This window comes from Apodemus sylvaticus, chromosome 9 (genome assembly GCF_947179515.1).
Source record: "Apodemus sylvaticus chromosome 9, mApoSyl1.1, whole genome shotgun sequence".
NCBI classification, from domain to species: Eukaryota; Metazoa; Chordata; class Mammalia; order Rodentia; family Muridae; genus Apodemus; species Apodemus sylvaticus.
The window spans coordinates 34,450,445-34,477,746 of NC_067480.1; the positions used below are offsets into that span (position 1 = coordinate 34,450,445).

The window sequence follows — 27,302 nt, forward strand, 5'->3', positions numbered from 1 at the left end:
TATGCACAGCAGTACCAAAGATAGGCAGGCAGGCAGGAAGGCAGGCAGGAAGGCAGGCAGGTAGAATTATTGATTGAGGCTGCCCCTGGTCATAAATGGGGCAATACTTTACATCCAAGTCAAGTGACATCATCATTTCTTAGAGACCTATTTGACCTGAATTTACTTATGTCTACCAATGCTTTCAATGTGCACACTTGACTCCTGACTCCCCTTTTAGAGTCTTACTCCCTTAAGGGAGAGATTCCTTTGTTTACTTACTTTCTTACAGGTTCAGCTCTTTCTTGGACTGGACAACAAGAGCAGTTTAGTCAAAAAAGACCAAAGCCCATGCCATCATCCATCTCCTCAGATTCTGTTTTTCCTTGTTTCCACTTCCTTCTCCTCTGCTGGGGCAGGACCGCAGCAGGCAGGCACAGCTCCGGCTGCTGGAGCGGGAGGGCCCACGAGCCCCTCCATTGCAGATGCGGCTCTCCATGTTGACACTGACCAGGGCCTTTGCAAACAAACCCGGCCAGGGAAGTTCAACATTGACACTAGCTGCTTTAATGAAGGCATTGATCTTATCCTCCGTGACCACCGCCACCTCACCGTCGTTTAGGATGAGGGCGAGGTAGATGCAGGCGAGCTCAGAGACAGAGCCTGTGTGGTGCTAAAGGCAGTATCAAATTATGACCTCACTCCAGCTCCGCCATAGCTTCCTCGGAAGAACGGAGCACCTTGGTGGCAGCTGAGGAAAGGCTCCTTTTTTTTTCTTCAATTAAAAGCAAAACTCAAAACCACTGGGTTTCCATGGTTTTCAGGAGCTTCAGCAAAATCTCTTGCTCCATTTCTGGTCAAGGGCTATGCAGAAGTATGCCTGAAAGCCCCAACAAGCCTTCACAGCTGAGTTCCTGGGGTTCTTTCTCACAAGGGATTCACCAGGGAGAATCTCTTTCCACCAGATCAGCTTGTCTTTTAAGCCCTGACTACTCAAAATGTGGTCCCCAGACCAGAAAGAGCAGTGTCACTTGCTGTCACTTGAGAGCTCGTAATAAATGTGGAAGCAGGAGCTGACGAAATAGCTTGGGAGGAAAAGTACTTGCTGCCAAGCCGGATGACCTGAGTTTGAGCCCCAGAATCAATATGCTGGAGGGAGAGAAATAACTCCCTCAAGTTGTCCTTTGACCTCCACATATGTTTTATTACACTTGCATGCCCACACACACGAACACAAACACACAAAAATAAATGAAAAAATGTAAAAAAAAAAAATTAAAAAAAAATAAATGTTGATCCAGGAAGAGTGGCACTCTGCATGCTCTCAGAACTCAGAGGCTAAAACAGAAGGATCAAGAGTTTGAGAGAAAAAGAAAAAAGAGAGACAGACGGACAGATGGGGAGAAAGATCGAGAGAGAGGGAGACCCCCATGGGAGGAACAACATTATGAACCAACCAGTACCCCCAGAGCTCCCAGGGACTAAACCACCAACCAAAGAGTACACATGGAGGGGCCCATGGCTCCAGCCGCATATGCAGCAGAGGATGGCCTTGTCGGGCATCAAAGGGAGAAGAAACCCTTGGTCCTAAGAAGGCTCCATGCCCCAGTGTAGGGGATGCCAGGGCAGGGAGGCTGGAGTGGGTAGGTTGGTGAGCACGGAGAACAGGAGACAGGATAGAGTGTTTTTGGAGGGGAAACCAGGAAAAAGGATAACATTTGAAATGTAAATAAAGAAAATATCTAATAAAATAAATAAGAAAGGAAGAAAGACAAAGAAAGGAAGGAAGGAAGGAAGGAAGGAAGGAAGGAAGGAAGGAAGGAAGGAAGGAAGGAAGGAAGGAAGGAAGGAAGATAAATAAAACAGCAAAAGGAGGAGGGGGAAGAAAGAATATCTCAGCCCTGCCCCCAGACACACCTGATAATAATAATTTGCACTTTTTCTAGGCTTTCCAAGTCATTCTGTGTTTATTAGCGCGTGAGAAGTCTTGACTGTACTATAAAATAATCTCTCCAACTGTCCACGGGTCTGGAGGGAAGGGCAGGATGCAGGTGTGCACAGTTCTGTATGGCGGCAGAGGAAGAAATGATGGATCTGAGCCAAAGCAGTCCTTCCCAGAGCAGGCATGAGTTCAGGTGCAGCGTGAGGGAGGGCCTCTCTCAGACACACCAGGAGTTTGCACACGCAGAAGACTTTATAAATGCACTCAAATCTACTCCTGCTTCTGCTTTGACTGCTTAGCTAATTTTTTGACCATTTTGCTACACAACACCATTTTAAATTCTTACAGGTGCCATGTCATGAATTCCTTTTAATGATCCCAGAAGCTGGTTCTGAGACAGTACCTTTTGTGCAATGGAGAAAGTTAGATCATCCAGGCATGGCGGCCCCAGCACACTGGCTTTTAGTTATTTATTTATTATTTATTCATTTATTTATTCATTTATTTTTCAAGACAAGGACTCAAACTTGTGCAGTTGAGGGTGGCATCGAACATCTGACCTGTCTGCTTCTATCTCCCACATGTTGGGATTTCTGGCATATGCCCCACGCTCAGCTGATGCAGTGTTAGGAATCAAACCCAGGGCTCCGTTTCAAAGTGTTAGGAAACCATTCTGCCTGCTGTGCTACCCTGCCAACCTAGCTCCACCTCTTACCCACAGCAGATGCCACTGCTCCTTTGTGTGACAAACAAGAAAGAAAGCAGTGTAGATGGACTCCCAACTCAGAATGTTTTACTAAAATAGGCCAGGTATAGAAAGATAAATATCTCAGGGATTCACTCATCTGTAAAATCCACAGAAGCTAAGTGTGTAGAAGGTACCAAGTACCCAGAGGCTGGGGAGGGTACAAGAAATGGATAGATGGGGGGGGGGGGGGGGTAATTAGTGTCACAAACAAAGTCAGCCAGCTAGCTAAGAGAAATAAGTGGTAGTTATACTCCTCCATATAGAGTCACTGATCCAAAGAGCCAAAAGAGAGCTTTCTACTGTTCTTGTTAAAAGGAAAGGGCAATTCCCTGATGGTAGATAACCAACATATTCTGAGTTGCTTCTTGGAAGAAGGGTAAATGTACCTCCACATCGCTCTAACCCCCCTGAAGATGCACAACCTTTATCTGCCAATTAAGAATATTAATGTAACTGTAGGATGGTCATCTGAAAGATAGGGATGTAAGTCCAAAGTTACAGAGTGTCTGAGGCACATGCCCACTTTGAAAAGAAGGCTGCAGGTGCTACGAATGGGGTCACAGATGAGGCAGAGTGCCTAAGTCCTCAGAAGAGACCTTTCCACTTTAAAGGGTTTTGGAGAAGGAAGAGCTAAGATGCTGATTTCTTGGGTGGAGCACAGAGTCACCAACACCTGATGACAAGTGTCCCTGTCTCTTTTCCTGGCCATTGGAGGAGACCAGATGAGGTCAGGCAGGTGGTGGGTGCTGGCCAGTAAGTGGGCGTGGCCTAGGGAAGAGCTACTGGGCTGTTGCTGGGACAGGAGTCAGGAAGGCCTCCAGAGGAAGTGGTTTTCCTTCGGCTTGCTAAGAGCAACAAAGATTCTGGGAAAACAGGATGCCGTGGGAAGGTGAGTGACCTAGAACTTGTAATGTGTGCTTCTTCAGCTCTGAAAATGTCTGCTCACTGTATCATCTTTTAGACTGGAGCCCCAACCCATAAACAAGTCTTACAGTATTCCTTTCCATCAAAATACAGCCTAATCCTGTTGAAGGTCATGTTGCCATGGCTTCTGAATCTCCTTACCCGGTCCTAGACTGCAACGCTCAGAGGTCAAATTTCCCGAATGACAAACACATCTATCTACCATGGAGAACAGAGGAAAATCACAGGGATGGAAAAATCACAGTCGGTCAGTTGCACATGTGAGTTGTTTTGGTGAATGCCTGGCTTGCTTCAGGTCACGAAATGATTATCACTGAAGTGCCCTCCACTGCTGAGCAGAGAGCCTCTGCAGTTCTCCTTTGCCCTAGAGTCACAGGCAGAAATGGGCTTTGAAAGGGGAGAGGCCCTGCAGGTTGTCCTCTTGGTTCCTTAGTTCAGAGATGCTCAGAATAGAATCCATGGGAGAAGAAAGCCCAATCTACAGTGTTGCCTCCTGGAATTCAAGCTTTAATTTTATGTGGGAAATTCCCTTTAATCTTACAGCAAAGGCCTTCAAGTTTTCCTTATTTTTTTTTTCAATCTCTTAAATGACTGCCAGAAGAGAACCACAGAACCAGAAATTCTGCTTGTGCTGGGTGTGTTTTATCTTCCTCTCCCCATCCCCATCCCCCAGCTCCATCTAGGCAATTTTGCTTTGTGATCTGTTTAGTAAAAAAAAAAAAAGGCTAAAGTGATCCAGTTCTATAAATAAACTTGAGGGCAGGTTCCCTTCCTCATGTGCCCACACCTCACAGGCACAAAGGGGAAAGGAAAGGGTCTCTCAGCCATTTGCCACACCCTTAGGCACATAAGGAAAAGCAGGGGCTCCCAGGACACAGAGGTTCCCCTCATCCCAACCTGACAGCCACAGCCCTGGACATTTTCCATGACAAGCAAACAGCTGGAGCCGGATGGGAAATTGTCATAGAAGCCTTTTGAACATTGCAGAGAATCCCTAGGACAGCAGTGTCTCATAACCATGGTCATGTTAGATAGGGAAGACCAATGGCTCCCATCAGAAGAGAAAGTTGCGCGATCTGGGGCAATCTTGATGGACTAGATGGAGACAAAGCTCAGACAAAGACCCAAGTGCTCCGTGTACTTATTTTCCCCTAGTTTCTTTGTTTGTTTGTTTGTTTGTTTTTGGTTTGGGGGGTTTTTTTGTTTTTGTTTTTTCGATACAGGGTTTCTCTGTGTAGCCCTAGCTGTCCTGGAACTCACTTTGTAGACCAGACTGGTTTTTCCCCTAGTTTTATTGAATTCTAATGGTATGTGTTTAAAGTATCCATGTAGTTATAACATTATGTATATACTAGGACATAACCCACCATCAAGTTAGCTAACACTTCTTTCACCTCAACTTTTTATCATAGTGTCTGTTTATCCGCAGAAGGGATAGTCAGTAGCTCAGAGAAATAGCCACACTCTCCTGTCCTTCGTAGAATTAATCACTACAGCAGAAATACAGAGTGATTAAGGCATCAGTGACACATGTACAAAAAACTGAGAGATACATAGGTGCGTGTACACATATGCAGTGAATATGATTCAGCCATGAAAAGGAAGGAAATCTTGCCTCCTGGGAAAACAGAGATAAACCTGGAGGGCATGGTGTTAAGCAAAAGAATTCAAAAAGAGAAAGATAAGGATTGCAGGATCACACTTGTAAATGGAATCTTTTAAAGGCCAAAGAGTAGGCTCCTGGCTGCCAGAAGGGAGTGGGGTGGGGGGTGGGGGAGAGAGAGATGGGTCAAAGGTTGTTCGAATGAATGCATGAACCAGGGACAGAGAAGGCTCTGAGAAGTTACAGGTTAAGCTGCTATTGTTTACCACTCTGAAGGTAACTGGACGTGGGAGAATGGAGTTGATAAATGAAGTGAACTAAAGTCCCATGCAATAGCCAACTTTATTCAGAGCATCAGACAATTTATACCCTCTGGGATATGGAACAGTCAAAGGGTGGACAGGGGTTGGCAGGGTGGGGAATAAAATATGGAATGTATAAAAATAATTAATAAAAAAACATATCACAGACCAGTTACCATGTGAAAAAGAAGAGGAACAAGAAGAAGAGGAGGAGGAGGAGGAGGAGGAGGAGGAGGAGGAAGAGGAAGAGGAAGAAGAAGAAGAAGAAGAAGAAGAAGAAGAAGAAGAAGAAGAAGAAGAAGAAGAAGAAGAAGAAGAAGAATCACATGAATAAAGTATGCAATCACAAGAACAAGCTGCACATGACAAAAACATGTTTCTCCCTAGAGGCATTTAAACAAATACCCATATCCAGATGTAATGAAGTAAACTCACTCCTGTCTGCTACACCTGGGAGGGGTACAGGAATAGGTTCTATGTTTTTAAGAAACTGAGGTTACAATACTCTTGTCTTGTTTTCTTGGAATTTTCTCATAAGCAGACAGAATTTCTCTCACAAGACTCCATTCTTGAACTGCATTCCGACAGCCTGTGAACAAGCAGCCCTTTCCAATCATTCACATATAGAATTTCTTAAAAAAAGCAATCTCATCCTTGTGTTTGCTGTAAAGTTCTGCTTTCAAATTCTAATTTTTGTTCTGCGGCATTTGTCACGTTTCCAGTTTGAGTACTACGGTCATCAGCGGTTATGGAGAGGTGTCCTGACTAAGAGAGAAAACTGAATTGTAAAGACCTGTCTGGGGAAGAGAAGGGGACCGGTGGGGGTTGGGAGGTTGTCCGTACAGGGCCTGCTGGAAGAGACACCAAGCTCCAGGGATCAGGAGACCTGGCTTCCAGTGCTGCCTTCCCATTAGCTGCAAAGAGACTTCACTTTAAATGCATCATCAGCCGGAACCTCGTCTTCTTGAGTATCACATGGCAAAGGTTCCATAAGCACAGACTGAGATGCAAAACACTGAGATAATTTCCAAGTTTTTTTGGTATAAAATGTTTTACCAAGAGATTTCCCAAACCACTCTACATGAAAGGTGTACTCTTCCTTTGGCTTTAGAAGCTGTCCAAATGGCAGGACACTTATAATCCATTCATATTTATGAGTTAGAAGATGATAAAAAGAAGCTGTAAATGCATTTAAGGGATGGCATTTATGCCATCTGAACCTCAACTCTTTCCAGGGATTGAAAAGTCTAAGGAGAACTGGCTCATTCAAGTTCAAACTGTTCAAGAAACAAGATGATACCAGACCTGATGTAGACATTGTTCTCTCCAGGGAAATCCACATTCCCCAATTTAAAGTACTACCTGACTCAAATGATTCCTCCTGGTCGAAAACAATTCTGGTGATATTTTAGCCTTTAAAAACCAGAAAACAGCCTTAAAATCCTTAGACTCTTTGGAATCCCCAAACCTTTAGCATCAGTAGATTAGGTGTCAGAGTTATTTCTCTGTCTTTACCCTCTTCCTTCAGAGTCATGAGACCCTGATTAAACCTGTCTTAAAGGATGTCTCAGACATCAGGGATATGAAAGACTCCCAAGACCCAATGGGTAGGACATTAGGCGAAATGTCCAACAGTGAGGAGATGGAACCTGAACAGACTATACCTCCAATAGATAGACATGGCCCCCAGTTGAGGAATGGGGCCACCCACCCATCTCAAAATTTTTGGTCCTGTCCAAAGGAAATGCAGGGACAAAAAAATGGAGCAGAACCCAAAGGAAAGGCCATCCAGAGACCGCCCCAACTTGGGATCCATCCCATCTGCAAACATCAGACCAACGGTATTGCTGATGCCGAGAAGTACTTGCAGACAGAAGCCTGGCCTGGCTGTCTTCTGAGAGGCTCTACCAGCACTTGAATAAGATACTTCATCCAACCACTGGACTGAGCCCAAGGACTCCTATGGAAGAGTTAGGAGAAGGACTGTAGGAGCTAAAGGGGAGTGCAGCCCTATAGGAAGAACAACAGGGTTAACTAACCAGACCCCTCAGAGCTCCCAGGGACTAAGCCCCCAACCAAAGAGCATACATGGGTTGGTCCATGGCCCCTGCTACATATATAGCAGAGGACTACCTTGTCTGGCCTCAGTGGGAGGGGATGTACTTGGTCCTGTGGAGGCTTGATGCCCTATGGAAGGGGGAGGCTAAAAAGCTGAAGTGGGAGTGGGTGGGTGAGTGAGGAGGCACACTCTTAGAGGTGAAGGGGAGGGGGATGGTGTGGGCGGCTCATGGAGGGGGGACCAAGAAGGGAGACAACATTTGAAATGTAAATAAATAATAAAAAAATTAAAAGGAGAAAATGATGGACTGGAGAGATGACTCAAGGGTTAAGAACACTGGCTATTCTTGCAGAGTACCTGGTGTGTTTCCCAGCATCCATATGGCATAACAACCATATATAACTCCAGTTCTAGGGGATCTAGCACCTCTTCTTCCCTCCTTGGACATCAAGCACACATATGGTACACATACATACATACATACAAGCAAAATAATATATATATATGCATATAAAATAAAAGTAAATATTTTCCTTAAAGAAACAAGCTACTGATATACCTAACTTGGGTGAATCTCAAAGATATAAGATCCAATGAAAGAAATTAAGCATAAGAGAGTACACCCTGCATGATTTTGTTTACATGGAGACTGAAAATAAAGGAATTGTGACCAAGGCCAGAAGGAAAGGATTCCCTGAAGAATCTCAGCTCAGAGGGTCATTCTGGGACTCTTCTGCAAGATTCACATGACAGCTATGTAAATATACACCTAAGTAAAAAACGGTCACATGTAGAGTTAAGGAATAGGCACTTTAATGCAAAAATAGTCACACTTTAGTTAAGTCAGAGAAACGGTTCAAAGGAACAAGTAAATTCCAAGAGAGAGGTAGAGAGGCTGAGACAGGTCTGGTGACCTTAGCATTTAAGGATGGCAAGCTAGGCAAGAGAGTAGAGATGAGGAAGTGGCAGAGATAGGAAGGGGTGTGGAGCCACGTGAGTGACTGAGCTGTGGCGAGGGAGGGTGGAGAGGATGTCAGAGGGAAAACGCACACCCATATGTAGAAATGACATACATGAAAGTGGTGTGTGTGTGTGTGTGTGTGTGTGTGTGTGTGTGTGTGTGGTTAGTTTATATAGAAATTTGGTGGAAGTGTTATTTCCTTTTCCCATTGCTATGACAACATATCCAGTATTGGGTTTTCAAGCAAGCCCATGAGAGCAGCTCAGTTGACAATTAGCACAGCACAGGGTCTCAAGCAACCTAAGGAAGGAAGGGCTTGCTTCAAGCTGCCATCTACAGTGGCAAGGCAGAGGAGACAGCAGGATCCTGAAGCAGGTGGTCATGTTGAATCTAGTCAGGCAACAGAGGAAGATGAGTGGATGCCGGTGCTCAGTTTCCTCAGAGTTATGCAGTCTGGAACCCACTGCACAAGGGATGGTCTAGCGCACAGTAAAGACAGTTAGTTCTCCCCACAGCGGATAATCCAACCAGGTGGAACCAGATTCTGTTGACCTGACAATACTCTCCAGCCAGAGTAAGCACCTCCAGGTGACTATTCTCCCCTACCTTGTATGTGTACTATACTTCTTTTCCTCCATATTTGATTATATAAATGCCCTAAGCACAGAAAGTTGGTCTCATATTGATCTTTTTCTAATTGTCTATGCCTGCTTTCCACACACTTGACGTTCATGAAGGACAGAATGTGTGTTCTGGTGCTCACCCCGAGATCAGCTCCCTCTGTGAGGAAGGACTTTGATGCGATGTCCTCTTGTCCCAAAATATATTACCTGGAGTCTGAGGCGCTCTATGTCTGTGACTGAAGTAAAAATAAATTGCTTAAAAATTCAAGAAGACATTTCAGGGAAACAGAGACTAGATGAACACAGCCCCAGTGGCAATAAAGCAGACGGCGAAGGCTCCAGAGTTCTGAAGAAGGAAGACAGGGTTGCCTTGCCCTCGGGTCTCATTAGATGAAATAACACAGGGAGGTGACAGCTTTAAAGATGTTTAGAAGTTGCCTGCGCGATCGTGAAATTGCTGGTGGCAGTATTAGGTTTTCAAAATACGGAGAGGGAATCTGTGAGAGCAGCTCAATTGGCAATTAGGACAGCACAGGGTCACAGGCGGCTTCCTGTTCCTCCAGCAATGAGTCATAAGCTGCTAATTAAGAAATCAGTGACCTGTCAAAGGCTTGATATAACCTAATGGTCTATAGCCCTTGGTGGGGATGACTAAGAACATTGCCGGATTCAGGGTTTAATCTTTAACTTGATTCTCTGGAGTGAGGAGAGGATGAACAGAAAGGTGGTCGCTTTGTTCCTTGATAGATTCTTGATGTGGGGATACATGTAACACAGTAAAGCAAGGAGGGTTAAGAATTTTAGCCCTCTGCATTCTGCTTCTGCCTACACGACACCAACAGCCACACTTAAGTGAGCAGGCTTCCCAAACAGATGGGTTTCTTAGTTAGACACGTTAGAACCCACACTAGTCAGAGCCCATGTCAACCTGGGCACCCTCCCTTTGTAATGATCATGTCCAAAGCTCATTAAGGAGACTGCAGATGTGACTCAGCTGATAAGGTGTCTACAACAAATACCTGAGGACCTGAGTCCAGGTCCCCAACGCTCCTGTAAAAAGCTGGGTGTGGTGGTTCAGATCTGAACTCTACATTGGGAAGTAGAAACAGGACGGTTGTCAGAACCACTAGCTAATCAATGTGTGCTGGGTTCAGCGACTCTGGTAGGTTGAATGAGAATCGATATAGGCTCATATACTTGAATGCTTGGTCCCCGAGGGTAAGGCTGAAGAGGGGTGGCCTCGTTGGAGAAAGGGTGTCACTGGTGAAGGAAAGGCTTTGATGCTACAAAAACCCACTCCACTTCTAGTTAGCCCTGTCTATGTTTGTGGAACAGATGTAAGCGCTCCGCTACTGCTCTAGCACCTTCCCTGCCTTCCTGCTGCCATGTTCCCCACCGTGACAGTCTTGAACTCACCCTCTGAAACTGTAAGCCGCCATTGCTTAGGCCATGGTGCCTTATCATAGCAGTAGAGGACATCACCCTAACATTAACCTCTGTCTTTCACATGCATGCTCATGTACATGTGCACATATCAACTACATGAGTACACACACACAGCATAAACTACACACAAAATAAAAATAAGACAAATCTCTTGAAAGGAAGCATAACAAAGCCAATTTACAGGCATGAATTTGGGCTAAGCAGACCTGGTTTCCTTTCCCAGCAGTCTGGTGCGATTCCTAACTGCCCTGAGACTCTCCATGACCCTTTTATGTAATGGTCCTAACTGTACTACCTACCCCAGATGACAGTTGAGAACAGCAAAGAGCTGGAGCATCATGTATCGTGCAGGCCAGAAGAAGTGCTGATGCGAGTATGCTAAGGCCATCGTTGGTTTATTATCTTCTGAGATGTCTATGATAGGTAATCTTGATTGGATCTAGGGTCACCCAAGAGATGTACCTCAAGTGGGGTCTGTCAGTGACTTTCCAGGAAGAAGTAACTGGGTGGGGGGGGGGCAGCCATTAACAGATTACCCAACCGGTGGGTCACAACCCTTTTGGGATCCAGTTACCTTTTCACAAGGGTCGCACATCAGCTATCCTGCATATTCTATACTTACATTGCAATACACAACTGTTATGATGCAGCAAGTAAATAAATAATCTTATGACTGGGGTCGCCACAACACAGGGAACTATATCAAAGAGCTGCAGTACTGATAAGGTTGAGGACAACATCTAGAGAATCCCAGTACATTATCTTGTAACTGAGCCATATGTCTTTACATAGTTTGAACCATTTGCAGTCATTGCTCCATCCCTGGGGAGAAAGAATAAATGAGTCCGTTGTATCTCCATGGTTAAGACTCTTTGGCGGAAGACAGTCATGAGCTGGCAGAGGACCATTAAGGTCCCACTGAGGAGACATCCTCCAAATGTCACACTTCATTGTCGGATTATGACTCTAAAGCTAGCCAAGACCTCCGAGACCAGGTCCCCCACTGGTCTGCATTTCTCTGCTGCTCGTGGAGAAGGTTCCTTTGGACTAGTGCTGGGATGTTGCCATGAAAGATAGGGATGCTGGCACAGGGCAGCCAGCCAGGCTCTTGTAGTCTCATGGAGTCTCAATTTCCATGACATTTGATAAGAAAGGATGGAGTAGCCGCCATCATTCATTAAGAAGATGTTGGGGGGCTGGAGAGATGGCTCAGCGGTTAAGAGCACTGACTGCTCTTCTCAAGGTCCTGAGTTCAAATCCCAGCAACCACATGGTGGCTCACAACTGTCTCCAACAAGATCTGACGCCCCCTTCTGGTGTGTCTGAAGATAGCTACTACAGTGTACCTACGTATAATAAATTAAAAAAAAAAAGATATTGGTCTTCCCCGTGCCCCCCCTCTTTATTGGCAGAGCAGTCACCCTACCCTCTTTATTGGCAATAATGTGGTGGTTAATCTCGGTATCAATTAGAGGAGATCTAGAATCACCTAGATTCTAGGCCTCTGAGCATGCCTTTGATGGGAGTATCTTGATTAGGTGAACCAAAGTGGGAAGGCTCATCCTTCTTGGTTGTAGCTACAGTATAGCCAGCTACTTCCACCATCTGCCACTGTGGCTTCGTCACGTTGGACCAGCACCTCCCACTGTGAGCCAGCACAGAGCCTTTCTCATTTAAGTTGCTTCTGTCAGAATATTTTTATCATAACAGGAAAATAAAGTAAGATAGACACCCTAGCAAGGCCAATGTAAGTGGTGGACATTTCTGCCAGGCTGACAGATGTCGCCAGACACTAAACATGAAGTCACTGTCATGTCCATGTGAATGACAAACACTTACCAGAATACATAAAGTCCTTCCATAAACAAAGCCATACCTATTGATTCTGATCTGAGCAGCAGAGCCATTGGCCAGGGCATTGTGGATCACACGAATAGTGTCTGATGACAGTGCCCATTGACAAACCAAAGCAGAATGCTAGAAAGAAGGAAAGGATCACTGTGTGCACAAGGGAAGTCCCCATGAGTTAAAAAAAAAAAAGATTCATGCTCTTACTTAGGTATCGTCTTGGATCTTAACACCTTCATTTACATAAAAAACATTTCTTTTAAAGTAAACAAACACTAGGGAGCTAGTTCAGTTGGTAAAGTGCCTTCCTTGTGGGAGGAAAAAACTGTGTTTCATTCCTAGCAGAGAGAGAGAGAGAGAGAGAGAGAGAGAGAGAGAGAGAGAGAGAGAGATGATGATGATGATGATGATGATGATGATGATGTGGCTCGTACCTGTAATCTCAGCACTGGGGAGGTAAAGAGAGGGGGTCCTGGGGGCTCATCAGCCATCCTAGTCTACTTGGAAAGATCCAAGTCAATGACAGACTTTATCTCAAGATATGGATGTCACCTGAGGAACAATACCCAAAACTGTTCTCTGGCCTCCACATGTACACACACACACACTCACATACACACACACCTAATAACTACATAACTGAGCACAGTGGGTCACATCTGCAATCCCTGCTCTCAGGAGCCCAAAGCAGGAGAAGTGCAGCGAGTCTGAGGCCAGCTGTGGAGGAAGGCCCTGTCTGAGGAACACCAGTGGGGGCGGCCTGTTCAAAAGTCAGCAGGCCTCTTCCTTATCTTAGTTCAGAAACTCCCGCATTTCTATTAAAGCATGTGAAATCATTTCTGACTGTCAATATGCTACCCAGGGCTAGTCAAGAATCATGGGGGAAATCTCACCAGTGACACATGTGCTGGGCTTATCAGACACAGAATGGCCCAGAGAAGCTGAGGGCCCGAGGAGGGGACCATCCCACTGCATACGCATCTCTGATGATGGTGACAGACTAGAAGCTTTGGAGACCCTGGGAACAAGCCGTTCTCAGGCTCAGAGTCACAGGATCTGCATCGGAAGCTCTGATTGTTGTTTGATGTTTCTCCTTATAGCACCTACCAGGAAGCTGACGCGGCAAGAGCCAAGCAGAGAAAGAAAGGTGGGTAGCTAGACCTTCTGCTCACCCAGAGGTCTCTCTGTGCCCTGCCTCACAGCACCCCCTGAGAAAGCTTTACCCGTTTCTCAAACAGCCTCTGAACATCTTCCCTCCCAAAGATGAATACATTAGGTCCCTTCCAGCCACGAAGTTGTTTGTTGTCGTTGTCGTTGTTGTTGAGATCCTTATACACACAGCGTGAGTTTGTCCTCTGGAAATAATTGGGAAGTATCCAGGAAAAGAATTAGCGAAAACAAACAGTACAGTGAACACTCCGTGAAATCCGATGCTGAGTCTGTAGAGTAGCTGTTTAAAAAATAAAATAAAATCTCAATCAAGTGTATGATTGTGTGTGTCTGTGTGTGTGTGTGTGAAAGTGAAGCTGAAATTTTTTTAATCAAATTTAACCAAGGCAATAAATTAATTTTATATTCCAGTGCTAGAAAAATAATCTGGTCTCTCATCTGGAAGCCAGAAGAAATACAAGTTTCTCATTTCTCATCTTGGGAAGATGCCAGGGGCCAATAGGTGGGAGAGGTGGGGGGGGGGCACAAGGGAGCAGTTTTTCTTTTCTAATCTTGTTTAAAGTTGTATAACATGTATTATCCTGCTTAAAACTCCCTAAAAAAAAATTTAAAAAAAAAAAATCATTTAGCCTCCGGTCCCAGCCCTCTATCTGCTGTAAGGGGAAAGTCATGGAAACTGCACCTAGGCCAAAGGCAGGCATCAGGGAAATGATAAAAATGGTTTCTGTGACTCCAAAAAGGGCCATTGGTCTCCACACAGAGGCATCTGTCGAATGCCAGCTTGTTCCCCTGATTATCCCGTCCACCCCACTCTCCTGTTTCCCATCAATATTGTACCAACAACCTTCAAAGCCCAGCTCAGCAGTGCCACCAACACATAGTGGCAAGAAGCTGGTGTGCCTTTTGTCCCCTGGGCGGCAAACAATCCCGAGCATGGTTGGAAAAAAGGCTAAGAAAGCCTGACTGTGTGCTGACCTGGCTGGGTGCTGGTCTGGCTGGGTGCTGACCTGGCTGGGTGCTGGTCTGACTGTGTGTTGGCCTGGCTGGGTGCTGACCTGGCTGGGTGCTGACCTGGCTGGGTGCTGGTCTGACTGTGTGCTAGTCTGACTGTGTGCTGACCTGGCTGGGTGCTGGTCTGACTGGGTGCTGGCCTAGCTCAGTGCTGGTCTGACTGTGTGCTGGTCTGGCTGGGTGCTGGTCTGACTGTGTGCTGGTCTGACTGTGTGCTGACCTGGCTGGGTGCTGGTCTGACTGTGTGCTGGCCTGGCTGGGTGCTGGTCTGACTGTGTGCTGGTCTGACTGTGTGCTGACCTGGCTGGGTGCTGGTCTGGCTGGGTGCTGGCCTGGCTGGGTGCTGACCTGACTGTGTGCTAGTCTGACTGTGTGCTGGCCTGGCTGGGTGATGGTCTGACTGTGTGCTGGCCTGGCTGGGTGCTGACCTGGCTGGGTGCTGGTCTGGCTGGGTGCTGGTCTGACTGTGTGCTGACCTGGCTGGGTGCTGGTCTGGCTGGGTGCTGACCTGACTGTATGCTGGCCTGGCTGGGTGCTGGCCATAACCCTCTCTCCTACAAGGTTTAGTTCCATCCTTCTGCTTTAAAGTCCCGCTTCTCTTAAGAAATGCATTCTTCAGTGGGCCAGATACTGGAATAAATAACTGCAAACAACTGAAATTAAATCAAAATAAGCGTGAAAGTAAAAGCGGGAAGTAATTAAGAAGATGAAAATTATTTTCGGGAGTTGAAGGGAACAGACGAGGCTAACAGTGAATATAGACAAAAATACCATGTGCATGTAGAGGCTGGCATGGTGAAACCTGTCGTAATGTACAATTAATATGTGCTAGGAAAAAAATCATTTTTAAAATCCTCCTTTTCACCCCAGCCTCTCTCTGACTCATATCCTGCTCTCCAGCCCTGCTCTGCCAACATCCAGCCTGGCTTCCTTGGTCCCTTGTCCCGGCTACTGCACTGCTGCACCGTCTGCCAGGAAGTCTCTCCCCTCAGGTTTTCAGAGCTTACTCATCAAACCGTCAGGTCTTAATGAAATGTCATCTTTCCCAGGAGGTCTTCTGGGACCATGGATTTAAAGGTACATCCCTCCGGTCCCACCTGATGTTCCCATGGTATTTGTTGCTATCTGACTCACTGGTTATTTTCCTTATCTAAGCTGTTGTCCGAGTCCCAACAGGATGGATACAAGTTCTTCAAACAAAGGGCATGCTTTTATTACTGTTGCCACTGCACTCAACTCAGTGCACTTCGTAGAAAACGTCCAGAAATTAAACCACAAGTAAGACCTAAAAACTGCCTTTGAACAGGAGTTAGCACACCCCTCTCCCAGCACACCCTAACTGACATTGATCTATTGTACAGGCCAGAAAGAGTCCTTGGGGATTTCATACACATTTCATTTAGTTTATTAGGACCTCGACTTTTCATTTTATATTCATGCAGAATGCTTTAAATGCCAGCTATCTTGTGAAGACTGTAAAGGCTTCATCAAACCAATCCTGCATCTTCCAGACCCGAGGCTGGGCTGCGCTGAGACGCCGTGAGTGGAGTTCCTCCGCCATCTAGTGGATGACTATAAAACTGCAACTACGAGGAGGACGACTTCCTGCTTCTGCGCATGCGCTTGAGAAATGCCTTCTTATTGAGGTCCCTTCCCCATCCCAAAAAGCACCCCACCTCATCCCCTCCCCAGGCCTCGGTTTCCAAACATCCGTTGACTAGTGTTTTAAGTTAGTAATCCTCACTCTCATGAAATCATAACGAATTTCCTCCTGTCCCAGTAAGCAGAACTCCATCCTTCCAGCTACTGGCAAATCTGGAAGCCCTCGGGAGGGGGGGGAGGGGGGGTCTTGGGGGGCTGACTACAGGAGCAATGTGGAAGGCCAGTGACCCTCCCAAATCAAGCCAGATGTGCCAGCTTGGGACGTCCTACTTTATGTCTTTCATTCCAGTGTCAGAAGCCAGAGGTGGTTCAGTCCCCCAGCTCTCATGACCAACAGCTGACCTTCAGGTCCTTGTTCAGAGGGCAGAGGGGAAAGGTCCGCTGGAAGGCAAGTTGTGGAGGCAGATGGGCAGGCAGATGGGCATGAATGGTCAGGTCTGTGACACAGGCACGGGGAAGGGGTGAGGGAGGGTTGCGGGGCAGTAGTGTCCAAATTCAACTTCATAGACAAACGAAGCACCTTTTGCTCCGCCTAGCTAGCTGTATGTGAGAAAGGGGGCCAGGAAGTAGCTGAGCCACCTCAGCTTAGCCTGTCTTGACAACAGCCACCAAAAGCTGCGGGGGGGGGGGGGGGGTGGAAAGGCTGAAGACCAAATGATGTGGCTTGTTGTCATGAGACAAACCTCTTAAAAGGGCCCCCCATTTCTGACTTATGGGAAGGAATCACGTTAGCCAAGATTTTGGAAACTGCTTTTGCAATACCTATAGAAAAAAATTAAACAAACCATAGAGTCTTAAGTTCTCAACTTCCAACTGGAATATCCGAATCACTATCAGGAGGGAGAGGAGAAAGTCCACAGTAACGGACAGCCCGGGAAAGCACAACCCGGACACGTGACCAGCTGAACAGCAGACAGTTCTGTGACCTTGGGCTCAGCCTCTCTGGGTGCCACGTCCTGCCCTGTGAAATGATATGGTGAGCTGTGATAGGCAGTTTGGCAACTCCTCAAAAAGCTCAACAGAGAAATTCCCTTGTGACCCTGGATCCTGCTTCTGGATGCTCACCTCAAAGCGAAGGCATGAACTCAAGCAGAAGTCTACACTGATGAAGGTACAGACACCCCAATACCCATCACCAAGCGACTGAATACACAAAATGTGGTGTATGGGATGGTGCGGGCCTTTAATCCCAGCACTCAGTAGGCAGAGGCAGGAGGCGAATCTCTGACTTTGAGACTGGTCTGCAGAGCAAATTCCAGGACAGCCTGGGCTACACAGAGAAACACTGTCTCGAAAAAAAAAGAAAGAAGAAAGGAAAGAAAGGCAGTGTTGCCACAATAAGAAGCAAACCCATAGATCAAGTAGATTAACAGGTATAAAGATTGGTGTTATCAACTTGATAGTGTCTAAACTCACCTGGAAGTTGGCCAGTTAGCAGACCTGTGGACGGTGTCTTCTGTTCATTGATATGGGATGGCCCATCTTAACTGTGGGTGGCACCGTTCTCTGGGCTGGCAATCCCGATGGTAGAAAATGGAAAGAGTCCTCCTAGCTCTCTTCCCCTGACTGAACACTTAATGCAATCAGCTGCTTCAATCTCCTGCTGCCTTGACACCCACACCGTGAAGGACTGTGTCTGAAACTACAAGCCAGATAGTGATTAATTAGTAAGATGGGCCTATAAGATAAAAGACATTTTGTCCTTAAGTTGCTGTAGCCAGAGTATTGTTGTTGCTCCAACAGGGAAGCTGAGAAGATAGAAAATAGCATAATAACAGAAGATGACAGACAGGTGAAAGACAGACAGAGTGGATAGTTTATAGGCAAATGTGTAGGCAGAAAGAGAGAGAAAGACAGAGACAGGTGGAGAGTTACACACAGTCATGCTTTGTGATGCCCAACACTCTTGGGAAGAGGAAACTTCGATTGTCTCCATCAGATTGGATGACGGTCCAATCTGTGAGGCCTTTTCTTGGTCGCTAATGAGCATGGGAGGGCACAGCCCACTGTGGATAGTAGCATCTCTATGTATGTAGACATACATGCATATGGAAGAAAGGCAGATGTGCCACGGACTGACCCAGCCGGGGGAGTCACGACCGAGGGAAAACCAGGGCTTTGGTATTCAGGAAGGCACAGGTGTGGCGAGGTAATGACAGACAGACACACCAGAGAACGGTTTGAATCTGCTGCAACTTTACTTTTTAGTCAGGCATATTTATAGGATATTGAGGAACAGATCGAGGTTGGCACACCTCCAGAAACACTCAAGCAATTGCTAAACAAGGTACATTTCCATCTTAATTAGAACAGCAAGTAGACATGACATGATGCCCACAGGAACCATGATCAAAAGCAGTCTTAGGTCATAAACCTTAGGCACATGGTGTTCGAGTCTAACTTGTGGTTTAACAATCAATAGGAGAACCTGGGCCTTCAGACCAATTTGTATGCCATAAGCCTTCTTCTGCTATCAAAAGTCAAAATACTTTAAGAATGAGCACATATTCATTACAAGAGCCCTCTATACTGCCCTGGACAGCAAACACCAAGGTGGTCTGGCTCAAGCTAATCTGTGTCTATAATCTAAAGAATATTATAGGACCTTCTACCCTTCAATGCTTTTATCCATCTAATAAATAAGTACCTTATCATGAGTACCTGTATAAAGCAATAGCTCATCAGTAGTCCTATACTTTTTCATACTGTATTCTTCCTGCTACAAACTATTCATAACATTCCCTAATGTCTCTGTTCTTTGTGCATTACCTTTGCTAAAGCTAGTGATAAAGATGGACCCTGATGAAAAACATTCCAAGACTTTGTTTCACTAAGGTTCAACATGAGTTCATTGAGTTTAGGACTGGAAGCAGTAGGTGTAATCACCACATCCTCTTTTTCTTTCCACCGGAATACCAAGTTCTCCTTTATCAATTAACCAGCTTGTAGGCTGGGATCATGCTGTATAAAGAATTAAGAATAGGAAGAAGAAAGACACAGTGCAGAACCCATAACCCAGGAAGCGCAGTATCCTTGAAGAACATCGAGGCCCTTTTCAGGGCCAGAGGTGGGCACACTGCCAGAGACCTCCAGGGAGCCTAGCCCCGAGAGGTATTTTTCTCCTGTCTGCCTTAATGACATGCTGTCATGTCACACAGATGACACTGGAGTTGGTGTGGCACAAATGGACATGAGCCTAGGGACAAAGCAGTAGGTAGGTTTCTGCTTCAAGCCCCTGCCATCAAATACCCTTCCTTCCTTCCTTGGAATCTCTCAATGATGGAATGGAACCTTTATGCTGGAATACACCTTTTCCTCCTGTAGTTGCTTTTGGTCCGTGTTTATTCCACGATGACAGACTGCTACTCAGCCTCCCTCCCCACACACAAAACACCAGTGCCTGTACTGTATTATCTACAGTGCTGTTTAACTGAGGGTTCATTCACTATGTCCAAAAACCTGAGTTCAATAGACTTTGTAAACTAAGGCAGGGTCATTTTATCAATTATTGTAGCCCCAAAATGGAAATCTTTATAATAATGAGTTGACTCTGGAGGGAATCTCGTGGCTTTCCTCCTGAGTCACCTCCATCCTAGATCAGTTAGTTACCTCTCCTGAGAAATCCCTGCAGGGATGGTAACTTCCTTCTCCCATGTTAAGAATATAGACTCTAAAACGTGCCCCCCCCCCACTTGCAGTGTAGAAGAATGACTGGTTTTCTTCCCAATTTAATCAATATGGACCATTTCAAAGCCAGGAAAAGTCACGGTATCAGATGAAAGAGAAGGCAGAGCACCATGGGAATGAGAGTTAACAGGATGCGGCCATTTGCCAAAAATGTGACCTATGGGCTGAGGAGAGTGTCTCGGCGTTCCATTCACAGCTTTGATTTGGGTGTGCTGGAATCAACCACGTGTTTCTCTTTGGGAGAAAACATCCAGCTGTGCAGAGCATTGGTAAAGAAAAGGTAAGGGGAAAGAAGGCACAGCCCACAGAAGGACAGGGAGAATCCTCTAACCCAAAAAACTGGAAATCCCATGAGGAAGTAACCTCCTTGCCCTAGCAAACAAAAACAAGAGATAACAGAGAGTAAGACTCCCAAGCTCTGGCTGTGACAGAAGGAAAGGAAGTCAAGAGGGCTGTGACTTTTTGAGTTAACACACACGTCTGCACACAGAGCCCTTGCCGTGCTTTCTTACCACATCCAAGACCTGGAGATGTGGATGAGCCACGATCCACGCGGAGAATGTTAAAGACCATAGTAGTGATCCAAATGCCTCTCCAGACGTGAGTTTTCTGTGAGAAAATGCATCTGTGAGGACCGATGTTAACAAGAAGCACTAAACAAGGCAGTGAAGCCATCTCCCTCAATGACTATAATAGCGTGCCTTCCACACAAAGCACAATGAAAACAAAATAGGGTCTTCCTTCATTGTACACCATAATATAGCTGATCATTTTAAAGAATCTAATCCCAAACAGGGAGCTGAGTTGAGTAGCTAAGCCAATAAGTAATGTAGAAAGGGCAATTCTAGGGAACTGGGAACATAGCTCAGTTGGTAGAATTCTCAACAAGTACACATGAAGCCCTGGGTTGGATCCCCAGCACCACATAAACCAGGCATGATAACACAATCCTGTAAGGTCAGCCCTGCAGACATAGAGGCAGGAGAGTCACAGGTTTAAGGCTATCCTTGGCTACATAGCACGTTAAAGGCCAGCCCAGTAAAAATAAGACATCTTTTATACATACATATATATATATATATATATATATATACACACATACATGCATACATACACTCACACATACATATATACATACATATATACTATACATATATACCATATATACTTATATATATATATACTATACATATATGTATATATATATGATTTTTCAAGATAGGATTTCTCTGGATAACAGCCCTGGCTATCCTGGGACTAGCTTTGTAAACCAGATTGGCCTCAAACTCACAGAGATCCACCTGTCTCTTCCTCTCAAGTACTGAGGTTAAAGGCATGCGCCTCTATGCCCTGTAAGTGAAATAGCTTTTTTTTAATGTACTAAGTATAGTTCCAAACAGAAGGTTGGGAAGGTTGGTTATGCATGTCTAATTCCACTCTCACATGAGTTTTCAATAAAATGACATAAAGAAATGTTAATAAAGATGTAAACCCTCTAAAAGAAAATAACGATTTGGAGACTATCACTCATGTATATTCAAAAAATAACCAGAAGATGGGGTGGGCAGGAGTATTAAAGCAAGGAAATAGAAGAAGAAGGAGGGGGGAGGGGGAGGAAGAGAAGGTAAGACAGAGAGGAGGAGGAAAGAGGAGAAAAAAAGAAGAGGAACAGGAGGAAGAGGAAGAGTGTCCTCAGAGGACATTGGAGTTTGGAGTCTCCACAAAAGGAGATACATTTCAGGAAAGCCTGTTTGCTCTGCTAAAGCCCAGTGAGGCTCAGCTCTCAGGAACTCCTTGGGTGGTACTGACATTGAAATGGAACCCCAGATGTTGCCTGTTCTCCACCTGAACCTTTTCAAAGCTCCCACAAACACTCATCCCCATGCCTCAGTCTCCTCTCTGAGTGTTCTCCTCCAATCAGGTAGACCCACTAAGAGCACCTCCACTTTCTAACATCCAGGATCCCGCCCCCCAAAGGCAAGGCCACATAGCCAACAGCCCTCGTCTCTACACATGACTGTCGCATACCTGTGCAAGGACAACCGAGCATTTCAGGACAGATTCAGCCATGTTTAACGGCTCAAGCCAGTGTAAAATTCTTTTTAGAAAACTTCTAAACAACCGTGTCCATAAAACGAAAATAAAATGTTTTATCAAGGGAGCACACAAAAGCAAGCCCCTCTGTCATAAAACAGCTCTCAGAAATGTTCAAATACTACAGAGAGAAATGTTATTTAAATAAGTAAATTAAAATAGAATCCAGATTATCCAAAACTGGGTGGCGGGGAAAAAGGGGGCAAGAGACACAAAAGACAGGAGACCTAGAAGACTGTTCTGCACACTCAGTAGGAGACTTGCAGAACTTATAAAAGCAAAGACAAAGAAGTTATGAAAGACATAATAGGAGACAGTGAGAATCAGAGGAGTGTCTGGATACAGCAGATCCTGAGGAAGTCAGCACAACGGAGGGAATCTTTCCACCCAACCTTGAAGAGTGCACAAGAGTCTGACCAATAGCAAGACTATCCAGGTACACAGCACGGCAACAAGTCAAGGATTTGCACCAGAAAACAGCATGGTTTACTCCTTGGAAATGGCATAGTCTTGGATTTACCAGTTTCCTAGCATTAGCTTCTGCAGCCACTAGTCTGAACCCCCTCGTACTATACTCAACAGTGTCCTCTCCACCACCTCACAGTTCTCATCTATGGACCCACCAAAGCCCTCAGCCTGGAAGGAGAGGGGTGATGCATTGGTGTATCCCATAGCCAGCTGGTCTGGAGCAGAATCCATGTCCATGATGGCTTCAGACGCTATATACCGACTTACTCATCTGACTAGAATGGAAGGCCCTCATGAGGAAAAAGAGGACTCTGACCAGACAGGTGAGCTGAGGTTATATGTTCAGAGATTCAAACAGAATCTCTGGAGCTGGAGAACATCATACTAAGTGAGGTAACCCAGACTCAAAAGATGAATCATGGTATGCACTCACTAATAAGTGGATTTTAACCTAGAAAACTGGAATACCCAAAACATAATCCACACATCAAATGAGGTACAAGAAGAACGGAGGAGTGGGCCCTTGTTCTGGAAAGACTCAGTGAAGCAGTATAGGGCAAAACCAGAACGGGGAAGTGGGAAGGGGTGGGTGGGAGGACAGGGGGAGAGAAGGGGGCTTATGGGACTTTCGGGGAGTGGGGGGCTAGAAAAGGGGAAATCATTTGAAATGTAAATAAAAAATATATCGAATAAAAAAATAAAAAAATAAAAAAATAAAAAAAAATAAAAAGAAGAAGATCAGAGAGATGACTCAGAAGTCAGAAGTCAACAGCACTTGCTACTTTTGCAGAGAACCCAGGTTCAGTTCCTAATACCTACATGATGCTAACAGTCATTTGTAACTCCAGTTCCGAGGAATCCAACCTTCTCTTCTGGCCAGGGTGAGCACTGCCTGCATGTGGTGCATAGATACACACACAAATCGTCAACAAATAACCAGAAAGCGGGGTGGGTAGGATTAAAGCAAAGAAGGAGGAGGAAGAGTGGGAAGAGGAAGAGTCTCCTCAGAGGACATTGTAGGACATCCACACACATAGAATGAAAATCAGTCTTTTCTTTAAAGCAGCAACTATTATATAATGGAGTTTTAGGTGTATCAACAAGGCAACAGGAAGCCATAGAGGGTTTGTGAGAAAGAAATAGCATAGAGAAATAGTGTTGTAGTGAAATCAAGTTGTGGAAGGTTGAGCTGGCAGTGCTGGGGCAGCCTGGGGGAAAATAAGTAAGTAAATAATGAATAATAAAAAGGGGGTCCTCTGAAAGGGGTCCCCATGTGGTCATGGACCCAAAGATATCTCAGTAGGGTCTAGGTAGATATAGTTCATCCATTTTTTCCCTTTAACCATAATATACACCCCAAATGAAGAACCACACTGTCCATGATCTCCCCCTGGAATTAATTTTTAACACACACACAGAGAGAGAGAGAGACAGACAGACAGACAGACAGACAGACAGACAGACGGATGGATGGATAGACATGAATATGATTCTAATAGCAGCACTTGCGGCTCTTCTTTTGAAGCAAAGCTTCCTGTTCCTGAGGTGGGTTTGTGTCTAAAAGCAAGGTAAGGAAAATGAGATTCCCTGAGCTCTAATCCCACACCCAGGTTCTTACCCATGCTAGATGGAACATGACTATACCAGTCCTCTCCGTGGCCTGGAGTGGGGCATCTCTGCAGTGGGGTGTATGACCCTCTGGAGCCTTTGTAGAGTTGAGCAGAAGCTTCTTTCTGCGTCTCCACCTAGTGTGTTCTGCTGCTCCTTCTGTCTCTGTTTCTCCGACTGTGTTTTTCCAAGAGTGCTCCTCCATATATCCCTTGCACACAAGTCACCATTTCAGTGTCTGAGTTTGAGGACTCCAACCTGAGACAAGGGAGAAGGAGGAAAGAATGAAGAAGGACTGGGTGGAGGTGATCAGGGTAGGTGTGTTGTGAGCATCTTAAGGCCATGGTTGCTGGCACAGAAGCCTCCAAAGGACATACAAACACCTAAGCCTCCATGGCCACCTTTTCCTGAGATCTGAGGTGGGATGCTGTTACCAGGGTTCTTGAAATGTCATCAGGGCAGGAGATCTGGGGGCTGGTCTGCTTCACTCTTCCACGAGGACTTCTCTGAGCAGGTTGCAAAACTGTTCAGAACCACCAACCCTTGAAAGGGTTTCCTGTCCCAAGATTCACAGAAAGCTAGAAGGAAGCTGCAAAGTTCAGAAAGTAGCCAGACAATTGTTCCCAGTCAGCTACATTTATCTCCTTCAAATTTCCCAAAGCACGCTTGGGCCAGGGTGGTGGGGTTTTTTTGTTTTGTTTTGTTTTGTTTTGTTTGTTTTTTCCCTCTTGTTTCAATTGAAGGGGAGAAAACTGAAGTTCATCTTACAGTTTGATGTAATTAAGTTATAGCCCTCGGGGCACATGCAGGGATCAGACAGGAAGTCTACGGAGGTGTCTCAAAATGCAGCAGTACGCTCCTAAGGCTCTGTACCCTAGAGCAGCGATCTAGCTAAGTGGTAGATCCTGGAGTTCTCCGCTCCGTGGGAAACAGAAGTCCTAATCCTGGTGAGTTTACTTTCCCATAAACCTCACAAGTCCATCTCCTGATGAACAGTCACCTCCCACCAGCAGAATTCCGCTGAGGTGCTGCTATGGTCTTGGGGAAAGCCCTGCCATTTTATCATTCCTATTTCATGACATGTTCTAACTAAAATAACGGCGAGGCATTGTTTCATCAATGGGCCAAAATTTTGATGGAAGCAACGTAAGAGGATAGAAGGTATACTGGGTTGGTGTGGCCAGAGGTCCCTGGGCCCACTACTTTTGTTCAGAGGCAAGTCTGTCATGGTGGCAGAAGAACATGGTGAAGAAGCTATTCATCTCATGGTACTCCCCAGAAGCAGAGACACACAGAGAGGAAGAGGATAGCATATACATTACCAGAAGAATCAGCTGCTCATGGGGCTACAGAAAAGTCAGTAAAAAGAACATGGAGGGAACAAAAAGCAAGCTCACAGAAGTCTTCAAAGCCAAATGGCTTTGTGTGAGCCCAATAGAGACTGTTCACGCCTCAAAAAGTAAAATAAAATAAATAGGTTGGATATGGAAGGGGTATGCCTTTAGTCCCAGCACTCAGGAGGCAAAGGCAAATGGATCCTTTGTTAATTCAGTGCTAGTCTGGTCTATGCAGCAAGCGTAGTCAAAGCTACACAATAGAAAGAAAGAAAGAAAGAAAGAAAGAAAGAAAGAAAGAAAGAAAGAAAGAAAGAAAGAAAGAAAGAAAGAAAGAAAGAAAGAAAGAAAGAAAGAAAGACTCTCAAGAAGAAAAGGATACACCCTTCAGAAAGTGCATGCCAATGACCCACTTTCTCCATTCAGGCTCCACCCTCCACCCTTTCCACCATAGCCAGTAGTCAATCAATTATAAACCATCGCTTAATTAATCCACTGATTAGGTCCCCTCCTCATGGTCCAATCACTTCTTGAAAACACAACCTCTGTACACCACACCCTCGACTAAGACTATGGCATATAAGCCTTTGGAGTGGGGGTAGGGTGATGGTCATTCTTGAAGAGAGATGAAAGTACCTCACACAGAAACATGGACATTAACGTTTGTATCAACATTACTCAGAATAACCCCAGAGTGGAAATAGCCCAAACGCCTACCAAGTGATTGACAGGTAAGCAAAATACAATATGTACAGAGGGATATCACCTACACAATAAGAAGATGAGACACATATGCCACAGCACTGATGAACTTTGAAAACCCACTAAGTAAGAACACACTCCAGTGTGGCTATCATTAAGATGTCAATGGCAAAAACAAAAAACAAAAAAACCTGCAAAGATGCAAACCTTTATTAAAATTTGATAAATATTATCCATCCTGTATTGGCTTATTCTCATGCAAATGCAATTTATAAAGCTTAATGGAGAAACTTCCTAAGTGAAGAATACTTGAGCATATTAGACTACTTTGGCTTTGGAAACCCCAAAATGGGGAGCAGTTCTATCTAGAGTATTCAGTCATGATGTTTTTTTTGTTGTTACATCACTACCCAACACTGAAATGTATGTAAAATATTTTTAATTTTATCAGAGAGAAATGGAACCTTTAAAAGTACTATGTAAGTACTAAGAAAGTAAGTATAAGCTTTAAACTCTGACATGCATTGTCCCCATGCGCCTCAGCCATTTAATAATGAATGAGGACTGTGTAGGTTTGATTGAACATGTGTATAAATTTTAAATTGTGCATTCAGTATAATCCCAATGAGTAAAGGAACATATTAAATCAAAAAAAAAAACAAAAACCCTGCAGAGGGTGTGGGGGAAGAGGGACCCCTGTATCCCTTGTATACAGTTATCAAACATGTAAACTGGATTATCCACTATGGAAATCAGCACACGTTTCTCAAAAACTAAAAACAGAAATCCTGTCTGTTCCAACTATACCACTGTTGGGTATATACCTGGAGGATTCTAAGTCATCTTTCAGCAGAGCCCCCACATCCATGTTCACTGCAGCCAAGATATGCAGCAGCAACAGCCAGGACACGAAGCCAGTCTAGACATCTGCTGACAATACAGAGTGGTCCCAAGTAAGACAGCAATACCCATGGGTCCACAGAGGGTATGGAGATGAACCACTCTGGAGATGGTTTCAGGGAATGGTTTCTGCTTTGTTGCATGTAAACAACTGCGTATACAGTGGAAGTCTGTTGGCTGTGACTGGTTAGCACATTACCTCAGACTGGGCAGTGAGTGCTCATACCTCCA

General features: G+C 45.2%; 1 pseudogene; it reads right to left on the bottom strand.

The window, feature by feature from the left end:
* Window positions 1–311: 311 nt before the first annotated feature.
* On the bottom strand, window positions 312–22,764 carry LOC127692836 (60S acidic ribosomal protein P1-like; annotated as a pseudogene).
* Window positions 22,765–27,302: the final 4,538 nt, after the last annotated feature.